Genomic DNA, 16,227 nt, shown 5'->3' on the forward strand with positions numbered 1-16,227 from the left:
TCCATACATGACTACTGGGAAAGCCATAGCCTTAACTAGACGGACCTTTGTTGGCAAAGTAATGTCTCTGTTTTTCAATATGCTATCTAGGTTGATCATAACTTTTCTTCCAAGGAGCAAGCATCTTTTAGTTTCATGGCTGCAGTCAACATCTGCAGTGATTTTCAGGCCCAAGAAAAGAAAGTCTCTCACTGTTTCCATTGTTTCCCATCTATTTGCCATGAAGTGATGGGACCAGATGCCATGATCTTCATTTTTTTAATGTTGAGTTTTAAGCCAACTTTTTCACTCTTCTCTTTCACTTTTATCAAGAGGCTCCTCAGTTCCTCTTTGCTTTCTGCCATAAGGGTGGTGGGGTGGTGTCATCTACATATCTGAGGTTATTGATATTTCTCCCATAAATCTTGATTCCAGCTTGTGCTTCATCCAGCCTGGCATTTTGCATGATATACTCTGCATATAAGTTAAATAAGCAGGGTGACAATATACAGCCTTGACATACTCTTTTCCCAATTTGGAACCAGCCTGTTGTTCCATATGTGGTTCTAACTGTTGCTTCTTGACCTTCATACAGGTTTCTCAGGAGGCAGGTCAAGTGGTCTGGTATTCCCATCTCTTGAAGAATTTTCCACAGTTTGTTGTGATCCACACAGTCAAAGGCTTTGGCCTAGTCAATAAAGCAGAAGTAGATGTTTTTCTGGAACTCTCTTGCTTTTTCTATGATCAAACAGACGTTGGCAATTTGATCTCTGGTTCCTCTGTCGTTTCTGCTTGAATATCTGGAAGTTCTTGGTTCATGTACTGTTGAAGCCTAACTTGGAAAATTTTGAGCATTACTTTGCTAGCGTGTGAGATGAGTGCAATTGTGTGGTAGTTTGAACATTCTTTGGCATTGCCTTTCTTTGGGACTGGAATGCAATAAGGTATCACAGGCTTAAAAATTGATCAGTGCATTTTTTTTATATCATCTGGTTTCTCTCTGGATCTGCCTAAGGTCAAGACATCACCTTTTTAATTTCCTCAGCATTCCACAGTTTTGGGGAAAAGGCAGAGGTGTTCCTCAGTTGCAGGTTAGAGCAGATTCTCCAAGCTCATGTTACCCCCACTTTGTTGGCACTTCCCTTTCTTATTTTTTCAATTTATTTGTTTTTAATTGAAGGATAATTGCTCTACAGTATTGCGTTGGCTCTCTGAAAGAAGAATCTGGCACAGCTTCATGTTTATTCTTGGTTATTCTTCCCAATTTACTGTCACTCAGAGCTGTCTGAGCCAGGGAGTTGGTGTGGGGACAGGGGATTTTGAGGCCTGGCCTGATTCCAGGCAGATATCCAGTAGCACAGCGCTTAACCCCAGGTCAGGCTTCTGGCAACTTCTGTCCTCTGGAATTTTGCTCTAAACCTAGAAAGAAGAAAATAGACATAAACTCCCTCAAACACAGAGCGATAGCATTGGAGTCACCAACTTTATTCCCCAGGCCTTTTCTAGTGCCTTGCTTACAACATAGCTCTAAAGAATGTTGTCATCTGGTTCCTAGCTATACAGATTAAAAGCAACAGGAAGAGATATTGGAGTGGGGGATGGCGTGGGGGGGGGAGGGAGAAGCTCAGATATACTGATGGGAAGTCATACTGACAAAATAGCACAACATAATAAAGCATGTTGATTCTGATTACCCTGAGTTAGCTGGGAAAAGATTCAAGTGAATTAAGAACTCTGGGAAGCATGTAATATATACATGTATATTTCATGTCATCAGAGATAATCTTTAAACATTTTGGTGTTTAAAGGATACGATTTGCTTATCTGTACAAATCCAGTTGTTTCTAACTGCTATACCTTGCCTAAGCCAGAATTATGAACTATTTCTTGCAATGACAATATAATGCTTTCTGATAGTAAGATTTGAAGCCCTGAGCAGAGCTGAAATTGTCTTGTCTTATAAGAGTGATTCGGAGAAGGCAATGGTAACCCACTCCAGTACTCTTGCCTGGAAAATCCCATGGATGGAGGAGCCTGGTAGGCTGCAGTCCATGGGGTCACTAAGAGTCGGGCACGACTGAGCGACTTCACTTTCACTTTTCACTTTCATGCATTGGAGAAGGAAATGGCAACCCACTCCAGTGTTCTTGCCTGGAGAATCCCAGGGACAGAGGAGCCTTGTGGGCTGCCGTCTATGGGGTCGCACAGAGTCGGCAACGACTAAAGCAACTTAGCAGCAGCAGCGTGAGAGTGATTCAGGCATTGAGCAAGAATGTGATTTGAATCCTAAATTCATTCATTCTCAGATTTGGTCCTCAGTAGAGGCGTCCCATTTCAGACTTCATCTGAGGCTCCCTCACCTACCTCTAGGCTTTTGCTCACATTTTGGCAATTGGCCTAGGAGCTGCCTGTGATCCTGCATGGACGCCCGAGCTGCATGGGAGGGCAGCTCAGGGCTTGGGGATACCAAACCGGAAGTGACCTCAGGCCTCAAAGAAGTCACTGCCAGCCTGTTGCCTGGGTTCACTGTGCCAATGAACCAGCCCAGCCTCGTTGTCACCACCTCTGAGTCAGAAGTCTGGGCAGGGTGCAGAGGCTAATATGCAGACTCCACTCTGGCAGCCTGTCCCATTCTCATGGCCTTGAGCTCTCTGCCCAGCTGCTGTGAACTGGCAGTCCTCGGGTGGGAGGAACAGTGATTGGGCCAGGGCTTTCTGCTGCTGTCAGAGGCATCTTTGATCAGTTCAGTCCAGTCGCTCAGTCGTGTCTGACTTTTTGCAACCCCATGGACTGCAGCACGCCAGGCCTCCCTGTCCATCATCGACTCCCGGAGCTTACTCAAACTCATGTCCATTGGGTTGGTGATGCCATCCAACTATCTCATCCTCTGTCATCCCCTTCTCCTCCCACCTTCAATCTTTCCCAACATCAGTGTCTTTTCAAATGAGTCAGTTCTTCACATCAGGTGGCCAAAGTATTGGAGCTTCAGCTTCAGCATCAGTCTGTCCAGTGAATTTTCAGGACTGATCTCCTTTAGGATGGACTGGCTGGATCTCCTTGCAGTCCAAGGGACTCTCAAGAGTCTTCTCCATCACCACAGTTCAAAAGCATCAATTCTTCAGCGCTCAGCTTTCTTCACAGTCCAACTCTCACATCCATACATGACCACTGGAAAAACCATAGCCTTGACTAGATGGGCCTTTGTTGGCCAAGTAATGTCTCTGCTTTTTAATATGCTGTCTAGGTTATTCATAACTTTTCTTCCAAGGAGCAAGCCCCTTTTAATTTCATGGCTGCAGTCACCATCTGCAGTGATTTTTGGAGCCCCACAAAATAAAAAGTCTGTCACTGTTTTCATTGTTTCATCCATTTGCCGTGAAGTGATGGGACCAGATGCCATGATCTTTGTTTTCTGAATGTTGAGTTTTAAGCCAATCATGTACAATCACCTCCCTCCTTTTGCTGGTTGATTAATAGTCTGGGCGCACACCTCTGCTGGCAGCAAAGTCTTTTGTTCACCCCCCTCACTGCCTGACTCCCCACCCTATGACACAGAGCGTGATTGCCTCAGCTCAAAGCACAGGGAGAGTGAGGCTGCAGAGCCCATGCAGCAGGCAGAACTGTGGCTCCCTTAGCCCTCGCCAGCATGATGCCTTGACCCAGCCCTTTACCTCCGCCCTGTTCTGTCCCTTAATGCACTTCACCAAGGGGTGCTTGCTAATTGGTCCATTTACCCCATCCTTGTTTGGGGATGATTCTCATGGCAGTAGGACTACTGAATGGGGCACTAAAATGTGGTAAAGCACTGGACTGGAAATCAGGAAAGCTGGGTTCTGGTCCTGGATCAGCTGTGGGGTCTTAGAGCTCTTACTCCTCTGCCCAAGGGGGAGGGGCAGTGGTTGCATTCAATGAGCTCGAAGGTCCAAGTGCTCACTCTTCTATTCTCTGTCCTGTTCATACAGACAGAAATGGGCCATTTTTGGGCATACCTTCTCTTTTCCTCCATCTCCATATCTCACTTCACCTGAGCTTCTCTTGTGGTGAAGAAATTCTGAATCTCTTTCAAAAGCTGGCCAGGGAATATGGCAAGATTGTATTCTCGATGCCTGAGTTCTGGGGGTTTTTATTTTGGAACTGATGTGGAATCCAGGATTAATACAAATATGGTAGTCCCATCTGAAGGTTTATCACTGAACAGCAGGCAGACCAGCCCAGCTACCTGTCTATGTCACACTGAGGTTTGGAACTCGACATCTCAGCCTCAGTTTACTCTCTTGCACGTGAGTTGAGCAGGTGCAGGAGGACTAGGCTGTGCCCTTCCCTCTCATCCTCAGCACTTCCCAGAAAGGAGAGGGAAGGCTGGAGAGGGTGTGGCAGCAAGCTTGGTCATGGATACCTGACAAATGGCCGACTTTATTAAATGCCTACTGTCTGGTAACTGAGCCAGGGATTGTGGAGCAGGGAGACTAAGAAGGAAACTTTTGACAAACAAACCCTGCCTGTTCTTGGCTTTTGGGCCTGCATCAAGTTGTTTTCTCCATTTGGCATGCCCTTCCTCTCTTAGCTTATTTAAAATCCTCACAATCCATCAAGTTCCACCTCTTGCCTGAAGTTCAGCAACCTTTTACTGAGGACCTCGCCATTCCCCAGCCCTGTTTGGGGGATACGAAGATCAATAGATATGTAGTCCCTTTCCTCAGGCAGACTGTGCTGTATATATTTTCCTGCTTGGGTCATGGTGGCTTAATATTTCTTCCTTTCTTCTCTCCAGCTAAAACTGAAGCCCCTTGAGGGCAGAGGCTATATTTTGTGGGCTCCACAATGGCAAATAGATGGGGAAAATATGGAAACAGTGTTAGATTTCATTTTCTTGGACTCCAAAATCAGTGTGGATGGTGACTGCAGCCACAAAATTAAAAGAGGCTTGCTCCTTGGAAGAATAGCTATGACAGACCTAGACAGTGTATTAAAAAGCAGAGACATTAGTTTGTCAACAAAGGTCTGTATAGTCAAAGCTATGGCTTTTCCAATAGTCAGGTATGGATGTGAGAGTTGGACTATAAAGAAAGCTGAGCACTGAAGAATTGATGCTTTTGAACTGTGGTGTTGGAGATGACTCTTGAGAGTCCCTTGGACAGCAAGGAGATCCAACCAGTCAATCCTAAAAGAAATCAACCCTGAACATTCATTGGAAGGACTGATGCTGAAGCTGAAACTCTAATACTTTGGCCACCTGATGCAAACAGCCAACTCATTTGAAAAGACCCTGATGCTGGGAAAGACTGAGGGCAAGAGGATAAGGGGGCAACAGAGGATGAGATGGTTGAATGGTATCACTGACTCAGTGGACATGAGTTTGTACAAGCTCCGGGAGTTGGTGATGGACAGAGAACCCTGGCATGCTGAGGTCCACGGGGTCGCAAAGTATCTGACATGACTTAGTGACTGAACAACAACAACCACTTCAAGTTGGGTGATTCACTAGAAGGACGACTCACAAGATGCAACAGCAGGTTTTAGTCACAGCTGAGGTCTTATAGCAAAGGATACAGAGGAAGGCAGTGGGAAAAATACACACATCGCTCGAGGATAACCTTCTGAATTTTTCCCTACCCAGGGCCACACAGGAACAACTCACAGCAAACTACAGGGACACTCATGACATGTCTGTGCCCGGGGAAGTCCACCAAGTCTCCAGGTCTGAGGCATTTATGAGACAAAACTCAAGTCTCAAATGAAAGGTACTTAAAGCCAGGTACATCATAACTCTTCTTAAACACTCCTGAGAGGACCTCCTGAGCTGGTACAACACACACCATTTCTCTGGACAGCATGGTCAATCAGAGACATAAAGAACCTGCTGAGGGCCATTGTCCCAGGGGTATAGGTCACGGGTCAGTTATGATTCCAGGATCCCTTGGAGACATACAAGGACTGATCCACAAGACCTTCTGTATTAACTCTTTCTTCCAAACTGTGTCTGATACAGTTCATGTCCCCTCTCAGAGTGCCCAGCGTGGGGCTACACAAGACCTGGCCTCTTCTTTGAGCTCCGCTCAGATACATGTCACTATCTACTTGTCTCCTCCAGTCCCCTAGACAATGGCATGTGAATATGTCAAAATCTGAACCTCAACACCCCCCACCCCACCACCACTCTTCCCCATCTCAGTAACCGTCAGCATCATTCACTCTATCGCTTGAGCCCCAAACCTGGGCATCATCCTTGATTCTCCTGTTCCTTTCACCCCCTCATCCACAGTCGATCCATAATTCCTATTTTTTAAATGTTTTTTATGTATTTGGGTGCGCCAGGTCTTAGTTGCAGCACTTGGGATTTTTAGTTGCGGCATAACTCTTAGTTGCAGCATGTGGGATCTAGTTCCCTGACCAGGGATCAAACCCGGGCCCCCTGCATTGGGAGCACAGGGTCTTAGCCACTGGACCACCAGGGAAGTCCCTGTAATTACTATAGATTCTCACTCTGAGGTGTATCCCAAATGTGACCACCTCTCATTTTTTCAACGAATCTGGTCCAAACCACCATCGTCTTTCATTTGAAATACTCATCTGCTTGGGCTTCCCTGATGGCTCAGTGGTAAAGAATCTGCCTGCCAGTGCAGGAGATGAAGGAGACACAGGTTCAATCCCTGATCTGGGAAGATCGGCTGGAGTAGGTAATGGCCTACCCACTCCAGTATTATTGCCTGGAAAATCTCATGGAGAGAAGAGCCTGGCAGGCTACTGTCCAGGGGGTTGCAAAGAGTTGGACATGATAACTAAATGACAACATCAAAGCTCCATTTTTTTTAAAGCATTTGTTTCTTTCAGTTATGTGCTGATATAATCCAGTGTAACTTTATTATAAGTATTTCAGTTACTAAGAAAAAGAGACTTAATATATTTTTAAAAAGTAAAACTAAAGTTTAGTGCTTAAGGTTGCAACTTGCTGCTACTGCTAAGTCGCTTCAGTCATGTCCGACTCTGTGCGACCCCATAGATGGCAGCCCACAAGGCTCTGCCGTCCCTGGGATTCTTCAGGCAAGAACACTGGAGTGGGTTGGCATTTCCTTCTCCAATGCATGAAAGTGGAAAGTGAAAGTGAAGTTGCTCAGTCGCGTCCGACTTATAGTGACCCCATGGACTGCAGCCTACCAGGCTCCTCCATCCATGGGATTTTCTAGGCAAGAGTACTGGAGTGGCTTGCCATGGGATATATATCAGGTTTCTGAGGTAGCTGGCAAGGTTCTACTTCTTGACCTAGATGAGAATAAGAAGGTATGACTTTATAATGCTCTATTAAGATGTGCAGTGTTTTATATGTTATACTTTATAATTTAAAGTAATTACAAATATGTATATCAACTATTCAAATGTAAATTATTTTAATGCAGATACCCTTGTGTGTTTTCATTTCAGGATCCCTGAAGAGTTCCTTATGAATTTTGTCTCTGGGAACACGTGAGTTCCTGTATGAGTTTAACAGAGAATTTAAAATGTGTATCATCACTTATAGTCAGAGTCTTACAAATGAAAACAAAACATCATTTCCCTTATCAAATTGGCAGAGACTTTTCAAAAATGTTGTTACTCAGGGTCGGCCAAAGTATGAAGATACAGGTACTTATATGCCCTGCTGGTAGAAATGTAAATGAATACAACCTTTCTAGAAACCCAGTTTGTAGTCTGGAACAAGGGTCTGAAAATGTTCATATTCTTTTTCCCAGTAAGCTCAATTCTAGGAGATTTATGTGAAGGAAATGATCAGAGATTACATGCAAGAATGTGCCTTGCAACAATTTTGTAATACTGAAATCTTGGAAACAACAGAGATGTTTAACACTCAGGAAATAGTATCATCACACAACGGAATATTATGCACCCATCAGTATGGATGGTTTTGAATATTGGCACATAGAATAACGATGATGGTGGTGGTGGCCAGAATTTATTAATCACTTACTATTTGCCAGGGATGACTATACCTCTTTAAATGAATTCTTGTATGGTTGCAGCAGTGCTTTGAGGTGAGTACTATGATTATTCACATTTTGCAGATAAGAAAACTGAGGTTCAGAAAGTTATGGAACTTGCCCAAAGTCACACTGTAAGTAGCAGTAGAGCCAGAGCTTGCATCCAGGCCTGAATACTCTAAATTTACATATAGGCTGTTAATAGTAATAATCTTTAAGTGATAGGTTTATAGTGATTATTTTTTTCTACTTTAAATTCTCTTTTATACTCTTAATTTTATACAACCATCACTTATCAATTTTATAATCAGAAAAAAATAGCAGCTCCTTCCAGGTATTCCTGCCACCCAAGGATATACTGACTTCTGGCAGAAGTGTCTAGGAGCAAAGGTAGGGCCAAGGGCCTTGGGGCGGGAAATACTGAAGAGTTTCCTGAGGCTCGGCCTCCCCAGCTCTGTGGCTAGTCCACACTTTTCCTGAGAACACTGCCCCTTCACTGGACTGGACAGGCAGCCACCTTGGTCTGCGTTCTTTGCTTCTGTACAAGTAGAATCTTGCTGAGGAAAGGAATAGCATATGGGCAGAGACAAAGGGCAGGAACGGCCTGCTTTTTTAATTTCCTACTAAAATTGCCTCCCTGAATTCCTGTGTCTCGCACTGCTTGCCTCGTAGCTGTGCCCTATGTAACAGGAGTTCTAACTTGGCACCTCTGGTATGCTCTACCACCTCTACCCTTAGACCAGGGCTCAGGCAGCCTCCTTCTGGCTCTGACTAACCAGCAACCTTGTTTAGGGGGCTTCATGTGGCCGCCAGTGGGTCATCACCACTTTGTCCTATTTCCATGCATGTATCCGCTACTCCACCTTCCTCCTGATCACAACTGGTGTTTTCCCTAAACTGGGATCTTTTAAGGGAAGATGAGGCCAGAAAATGCAACAGACTCAGTGTGACACCCACCACCCCCCACCTTTCTCTAGACCTGGGAAGACTTACTCAGTGCTCCTGCCTTACGAAGAACAAATCGGTCCATGAAAGAAAGACATTCTGGGAGTCTGCCCCAGGTTAGCCAAGAGACCTGGGCATGAAACTGAGCTCTCTGGCTTCCTGGGCCCCCTGTGCTGTCTATATTTAGCCAAGCTGCCCCGAGCCTTGTCCACCTTGACTGAAAGCCAAAGCAGGCAGTTTGCTTATAAACGTTCTGTGCCTGCCAGCTCATGCCAGCCAACCATTTAGATATCAGTTTTAAAATGCGAGGCTCCCCTTGCACCCAACCCCGAGGGTCTGCAGAGAATACACACCAAGGGCTCCACAGCCCAAGTTTTTCCCAAGGCCAAGAGTGACCTCAGCCAAGTGCCTGAAAACGAAAGGCGTGTCTCTCACCGCTTCATCTTGGCAGGGCTTAGCCAGCAGCTCCCTCTCAGTCCCACTGTTCCTGGTCACAGTTCTTTGAGTGTGTTGACCTACTTTCTCCCCTTCAGAGGGAAGACAGAAACCAATAAATGTCTCGCGAGAACTCTTGCTCAGAGGAATGGTGACTCTGTCTTCTGGCCCCTCATCCTTTCCCTGCTCCATTATCACTCTGCTCTGCCCACTTCAAGCATGACTGGAGAAGAACCCTGAGTGTTGCTTGCTGTCCCCATTTTACAGCTGTATTTTCAGAGGCAGCATGGCCCACATATCACAGGGATGGGGACAGAGCCTGCCCACTTTCCTTCCTTTCTTTTTTCTTCTTTTTTCAAAAAAATATTTACTGAGCTGTGTTGGGTCTTAGCTGTGATGCATGAGATCTCCACTGTGTCATTTGAGATCTTCCCTTGCCGTGCATGGACTCTCCGGTTTTGTTGCGTGGGCTCGGTTGCCCCGTAGCATGTTGGATCTTAGTTCTTCAACCAGGGATCGAACCTGTGTCCCCTGCATTGCAAGGCAGATTCTTAACCAATGAACCACCACTTTCTTTGCCTAGTACAGCCCCCACTGTTAAGTGCCATGTGCTGTAGTGAGCTTGCTTCTGCATGAGAACCTTTTGGAGATCTGCAGGGTGTCTCTGATTTTGTGACTGGTGGCATGATTAACTAAGAGACATCCAGCTTGACCATTTCCTACATCTTTGGCTTGGGCCTCTGAAAAGTGTCTCAGGTGTCTCAACTCTGTAGTTGCCTTGACAGGCAGAATCCTTCTTTGGACAGTGTACACAGGTGACTCTGCAATACTCTCCATTGAGATTTTTAGTGGCAAATTGATCATTTTAAGCTGTCTTTACACTTCCTAGGGAGAAGGTAATGGCACCCCACTCCAGTACTCTTGCCTGGAAAATCCCATGGACGGAGGAGCCTGGTAGGCTGCAGTCCATGGGGTCACTTAGAGTCGGACACGACTGAGCAACTTCACTTTCACTTTTCACTTTCATGCATTGGAGGAGGAAATGGCAACCCACTCCAGTGTTCTTGCCTGGAGAATCCCAGGGATGGGGGAGCCTGGTGGGCTGCTGTCTATGGGGTCGCACAGAGTCAGACACGACTGAAGCGACTTAGCAGCAGCAGCAGTCTGCATGCCATTGCCCACTTCCTCTAGCCATCAGTTACAATCAGCTTGGAAAATATATGCCCATTTTAATATCAGTCTGAGAAAAATTAATTAGGTGGATAAGTCTGCTGGGGTTCAGAGGTAGGGTATGGCTACGTCATATAATGAATTCCAGAGTGCCTTTGGGATTATCAAGGGGCTTTAATAAGCCATGTCTATTCTCCATGACTGTAGATAATCAAATGGATCTTATTTAGCTCCTCTATTCCTGGCTGCTTTGTCTCCTTTCTTCCCAACTCATCCCTGTGCGCATAGCAGATTATATACAACCAGCCTGTCTTCTAGCATCCTATCAGATTTCATTGACGTTGGGTAACATGTGGTTTGAAAAAGATTGCTGGTCCTTTTCACCAGCTCCAAAATCATATTAGAGTCATGGTGGCCACAGGAGCCTGCACCTCTGCAGCCAGCTGGGCCAGGGGTGGGGTGAGCCCTCCCCCAGAGAGCTGAGCCAGCAGCAGGTGAGGAGACAGGGCATAGTTGCAGACAACAGTTGGGGATCTCTGCTTTTGGGGGACCTTTCCTACTTGTGGCTGTGAAGTGTCTGTCCCCCTGCCCGACCATCTGGGTTGATTGGAGGCAAAATGAGAATGAATAACAACAGGACCTCTGTCTCCCCTGGACTGGAGAGGGGAGGGGGCAACTGGGATGAACTGTGGGCAGTGGATAGAAAGGGTGATGTTACTGAAGAGGTGAATGATGGAAAGGATGATAATGAAAGTTATTACCTTAAAGGATACCTCAGAGTTTCCTCAAGACTCTGAAGTGAGAAGAGCCAGACTGGCAGGGTAGAGAGAAGGACACAACATTGGAAGAAGTTTGCAGAGCCTATCTTGTCATAGGCAGCGCACTTTGGTGCCTCACTGACCTAGGAGACCTTCTGTAATGAGGGCAGTGTTTCTTTGTGCTCTCTAATATGGTGGTCAATAGCCACATGTGGCTTTTGAGCACATAAAATGTGGCTGGTGTGACTGAGGAACTGAATTTTTAGTTGTAGTTAATTTTAATTAAATTGACCTACATGAAATGATGCTCATCATCACTAATTATTACGGAAATGCAAATCAAAACTACAGTGAGGTGTCACCTCACACCAGTCAGAATGGCAATCATTAAAAAGTCTAATAAATGTTGGAGAGGGTATAAAGAAAAGCTAACCCTCCTACACTGTTGATGAAAGTATAGGTTAGTACAGCCACTATGGAAAACAGTATGGCAGTTCCTCAGAAGACTAAAAATAGAATTACCATATGATCCAGCAATCTCACTCCTGGGCATATATCCAGAAAAAGCTCTAATCTGAAAAGATAACATGCACCCCTATATTTGTAGTAGCACTATTCACAAAAGCCAAGACATGGGAATAAACCTAAATGTCCATTGACAGAGGAATGGATAAAGATTGGGTGTATATATACAGTGGAATATTACTCAACCATAAAAAGAAGGAAATAATGTCATATGCAGCAATTGAACGAATCAGGAGATTATTACACTAAGTGAAGTAAATCGCGAAGACAAATACCATGATACCACTTATATGTGAAATCTAAAATATGACACAAATTAACTTATTTACAAAATAGACCCACAGACATAGAAAGCAAATTTATGCTTATCAAAGGGGAAAGGGAGTGGGGGAGAGAAGGATTGGGAGTTTGGGATTAGCAGATGCAAACTATTATATATAGGATGGATAAACAATAAGGTCCTACTGTAGAGCACAGGGAACTATATTCAATATCCTGTGATAAACCATGATATAAAAGAATATGAAAAAGAATGTGTGTATATGTATGCGTGTGTGTATGTATATATATAATGATGTATAAATGACTCACTTTGCTGTACAGCAGAAATTAACACAATATTGTAAATAAATTATACCTCAATAAAATTTAAAAAATAAATACATAAATTGACCTAGCAGCATGTGGTTAGTGTTTGTCCAGTGGGGCATCACAGCCCTAGAGTCACAGTTGACTCAGGCAAATGGGGCAGCCCACTGCAGAGCTGTAAAGTACCGACTACAGCCGACAGCCCTGGCATAAATCCTGGTTTGCCATTTACTAACTTTGTAACCTTGCAGAAGTTACCCAACCTCTTTGAGCCTATTTTCTCATCTGTAAGATGGAGAGTCTAACAGTGCATAAACCACAGAAAGCTGTTGGAAAGATTGAATGAGGTAATTCATGTAAAACTCTCAGCAAAGTGCCTGACATCTGTGACGTGGTCACTAAATGGTTACTGTCAGGATGTTTTGATGTTAAGATGTAATGATGTTTAGACCTATCTTATTTTTCTGTGCTTTGGCCCTAGTCATTGAACATCAGTAAATCAACCTGACTTGCTAAGTGCCTGGAGATGTGAGGATGATGACATTTGCCCTTATTGGCTCCCTTGAGCTCCATAGCACAGGATCTGTTATTTGATTTTGTAGCTTTATTGAGTCTGAGCTCTGAATGAAATGAGGTTTTTTAATGAAAGAAAAGATGAAATTTTCAAGGTCAGAATAACATGAAAAAAAATCACATGTCCCACGTTCCCAATTTTCCATTCATTGAACAGGCATTTATTTGCTGAGAGACTAGTGATTACAAGCACAGACATTGGAGCTAGACTGACTGGGCTTGTATCCATTACTTACTAGCTGTGTGACTTGGACAAAGTTACTTAACCTCTCTGTGTCTATTTCCTACATCTCAGTTGAGCATAGTAATAGTACCTGCCTCATAGGGTTGTTGTACATATTAAATGAATCATACAATGGAATATTGCTCCACCATAAAAAGAGTGAAATAATGCCATTTGCAGCAACATGGATGGACCTAGAGATTGTCATACTGGATAAAGTAAGTCAGAGAGAGACAAATATCATATGATAATACTTATACATGGACTCTTAAAAAGTGGTACAAATAAACTTATTTGCAAAACAAATAGAGTCACAGATGTAGAAAATTATGGTTACCAGTGGGAAACTGAGGTGGCGTATGTGTGTGCTCATTCACTCAGTCATGTCTGACTCTTTTGCGACCCCATGAACTATAGGCCACAAGGCTCCTTTTGAAATCTCCATGGAATTCTCCAGGCAAGAATACTGGAGTGGGTTGCCATTTCCTTTTCCAGGGGATCTTCCAGACCTAGGGATTGAACCCAAGACACCTGCATTGGCAGACTGATTCTTTATCACTGAGCCACCTGGGAAGCCCCATACACTACTGTATATAAAATAGATAACTAATAAGAACCTACACAATAAAGAACTCTACACAGTACTCTGAAGTGGCCTAAATGGGAAAAGAATCTAAAAAAGAATGGATAAATATCTATGTATAACTGATTGACTTGCTGTACACCTGAAACTAACACATTATTGTAAATCAACTATACTCCAATAAAATTTTTTAAAAGATTAAATGAATCAGTGCATGTAAAGCATGTATCAAATCACTTAGCACTAATAATAAACTGTGAAGAAAGCTGAGCACTGAAGAATTGATGCTTTTGAACTGTGGTGTTGGAGAAGACTCTTGAGAGTCCCTTGGACTGCAAGGAGATCCAACCAGTCCATCCTGAAGGAGATCAGTCCTGGGTGTTCATTGGAAGGACTGATGCTGAGGCTGAAACTCCAATACTTTGGCCACCTCATGCAAAGAGTTGACTCATTGGAAAAGACCCTGATGCTGGGAGGGATTGGGGGCAGGAGGAGAAGGGGACCACAGAGAATAAGATGGTTGGATGGCATCACCGACTCAATGGACATGAGTTTGGGTGAACTCCAGGTGTTGGTGATGGATAGGGAGGCCTGGCGTGCTGCAATTCATGGGGAAACAAAGAGTCGGACACAACTGAGCAACTGAACTCAAAATAATAAGCACTTGATAAATATTGGCTGATGTAATTAACTATATGCTCGGCACCATATTAAGTGCTGGTAAAACAAGTACCATCACTGCTTAAGGTTATCGGCTAGTAGAGGGAGAAAGCTACATGGAAATAGAAATATAATAAGATATAGACAATAAAGAGGGAAGCATGCTCAGGATACTGAAGGGACATCAAGAAAGAAGAGATCCAAGTTGGCTTGGAGGGCAATATGAAAACTTTTAATAGAGCTGGAGAACAGTTAGTGGTGGGGTGCATTGAAGGTAGGTACATGTTTGTAGAAATAAATAAGAATGATGTGTCCAGAGAACTAAAGGCAGTTGATCAATTGGTATGCCTAGGATGTAAAGGAGAGGGAATAAATGGAAGATAAGGTTGAAAAGGTCAGCAGGAAACAAATCCTAAAAGACCTTATACATTAGGTTTAAGAATTCGTACTTTATCTTGAACAATGGAAAATCATCAAAAGGTTTTAAGTAGGGAAATACCATGATTGGGCATTTTAGAAGGACCCTACTGGCATCAGTTGGGGGGAAATACTAGAGGCAGAGATGCCAAGCTAAGAAACTACTGTAGTCATCCAGGCATAAGATGATGAGGTTGATGACCTAAAGTAACTGTCATGGGGATGGAAAGGTGGGGAATAGTACTGGAGATTGAATTGACTGATGAATACAGAAGGAGGACCAGTTTTGAAGAGGAAGTCGATGGAATCATTTGGGGCCATATCAGGTTTATGTAAGGCATTTGGAACTCGTGGAAGAAGGAGGTTAGCACTGGACATACAAATATGGGAGACATTAGAACTCTGCATCAGGCCCCTTTTTTCTCATTCTCCACTTTCTTCCTAGGTTATTTATTCCCAGGGCTTTAAATACTATATCTATATTGATAAGTTCAGTTTCTAAACTTCCATCTCTAGCCCTGACCACCTCACTGAGGTCTATCTAGACTTCTATAGCCAGCCATCTACTTAGGATCTCCAGTTGGATGACTCACACACATCTCAAATTTAATATGTCCAGAACTTGCTTGCTCCTCCCCTTGTCTTCCAGTCTCAGTGGCACACACTGTCTGTCTAGTTGCTTCAGTGAAAAACAAGGGTCAGACACTCTGGTTGTTCCTTCAAGTTGCCTTTGTAAAAATTCCTTCCTCTTAGTCCAACAAATGGACTTAGGAACAAACTGGACTTATGAATGCATTCTTGGAATGGAACTCATTCATAGGTAGGGGGTCTTACTGTATGTTTATTGGAGAGGGGACTGGTGGAATTTGCTGGGTGAGGGATGGGAGGTGAGGGAAAGGAAGGATCAAAGGTACTTGTACAGTACCCGGTAGGTGCTCAATGAATATTTGCTGAATGAATGGGTCGGGATATGGATGGAAGTTGAAGCTGTGGGAAATGTGTGATCTTAGGATCACTTCAAGGAGAGCCTGAAGAGTAAAATGAGATTCTAAAGAGATGTGCAGAGGAAGGGATGCTTACAAAAGCAACTTGAAGGAACAACCAGGGTGGTAGGAGGAGAAGCCAGAAAGTGTGAGAGTACAGAAGGCAGTCCTGCTTCCCTCTCCAGAAGTAACCAATGCTAACAGATGGGTGGGGAGCCTTCCAAATCATCTTCTATATATTTACATACATTCACAAATGTTTATATTGCATGCATATGTAGTTTGGGGTTTTATGTAAATGAACTCATAGTACATGCATTATTCTAGCGCTTGCTTTTTAAAAAAAATAACAGCTTTATTGAATTGAGCTGTACTTTGCACACCATACAATTCACACATTAAAACTGTACAATTC

General features: G+C 43.9%; 1 long non-coding RNA gene across 6 annotated transcripts in view; it reads left to right on the forward strand.

Annotated features, from left to right (window-relative positions):
- LOC102396410 overlaps positions 1-16,227 on the forward strand; it is a 57,804-nt gene that overhangs the window by 20,323 nt on the left and 21,254 nt on the right. For 5 of the 6 annotated variants that reach the window (XR_003106679.3, XR_006548515.2, XR_006548516.2 and 2 more), the window contains 2 exons: positions 5,597-5,720; positions 7,399-7,440. This is a non-coding gene — a long non-coding RNA (uncharacterized LOC102396410). Of the gene's footprint in view, positions 1-5,596; positions 5,735-7,398; positions 7,441-16,227 lie in introns of all 6 variants that reach the window. The other variant, XR_006548519.2, reaches the window with a different exon arrangement.

The sequence above is a fragment of the Bubalus bubalis genome, chromosome X (genome assembly GCF_019923935.1).
Source record: "Bubalus bubalis isolate 160015118507 breed Murrah chromosome X, NDDB_SH_1, whole genome shotgun sequence".
Classification (NCBI taxonomy): domain Eukaryota; kingdom Metazoa; phylum Chordata; class Mammalia; order Artiodactyla; family Bovidae; genus Bubalus; species Bubalus bubalis.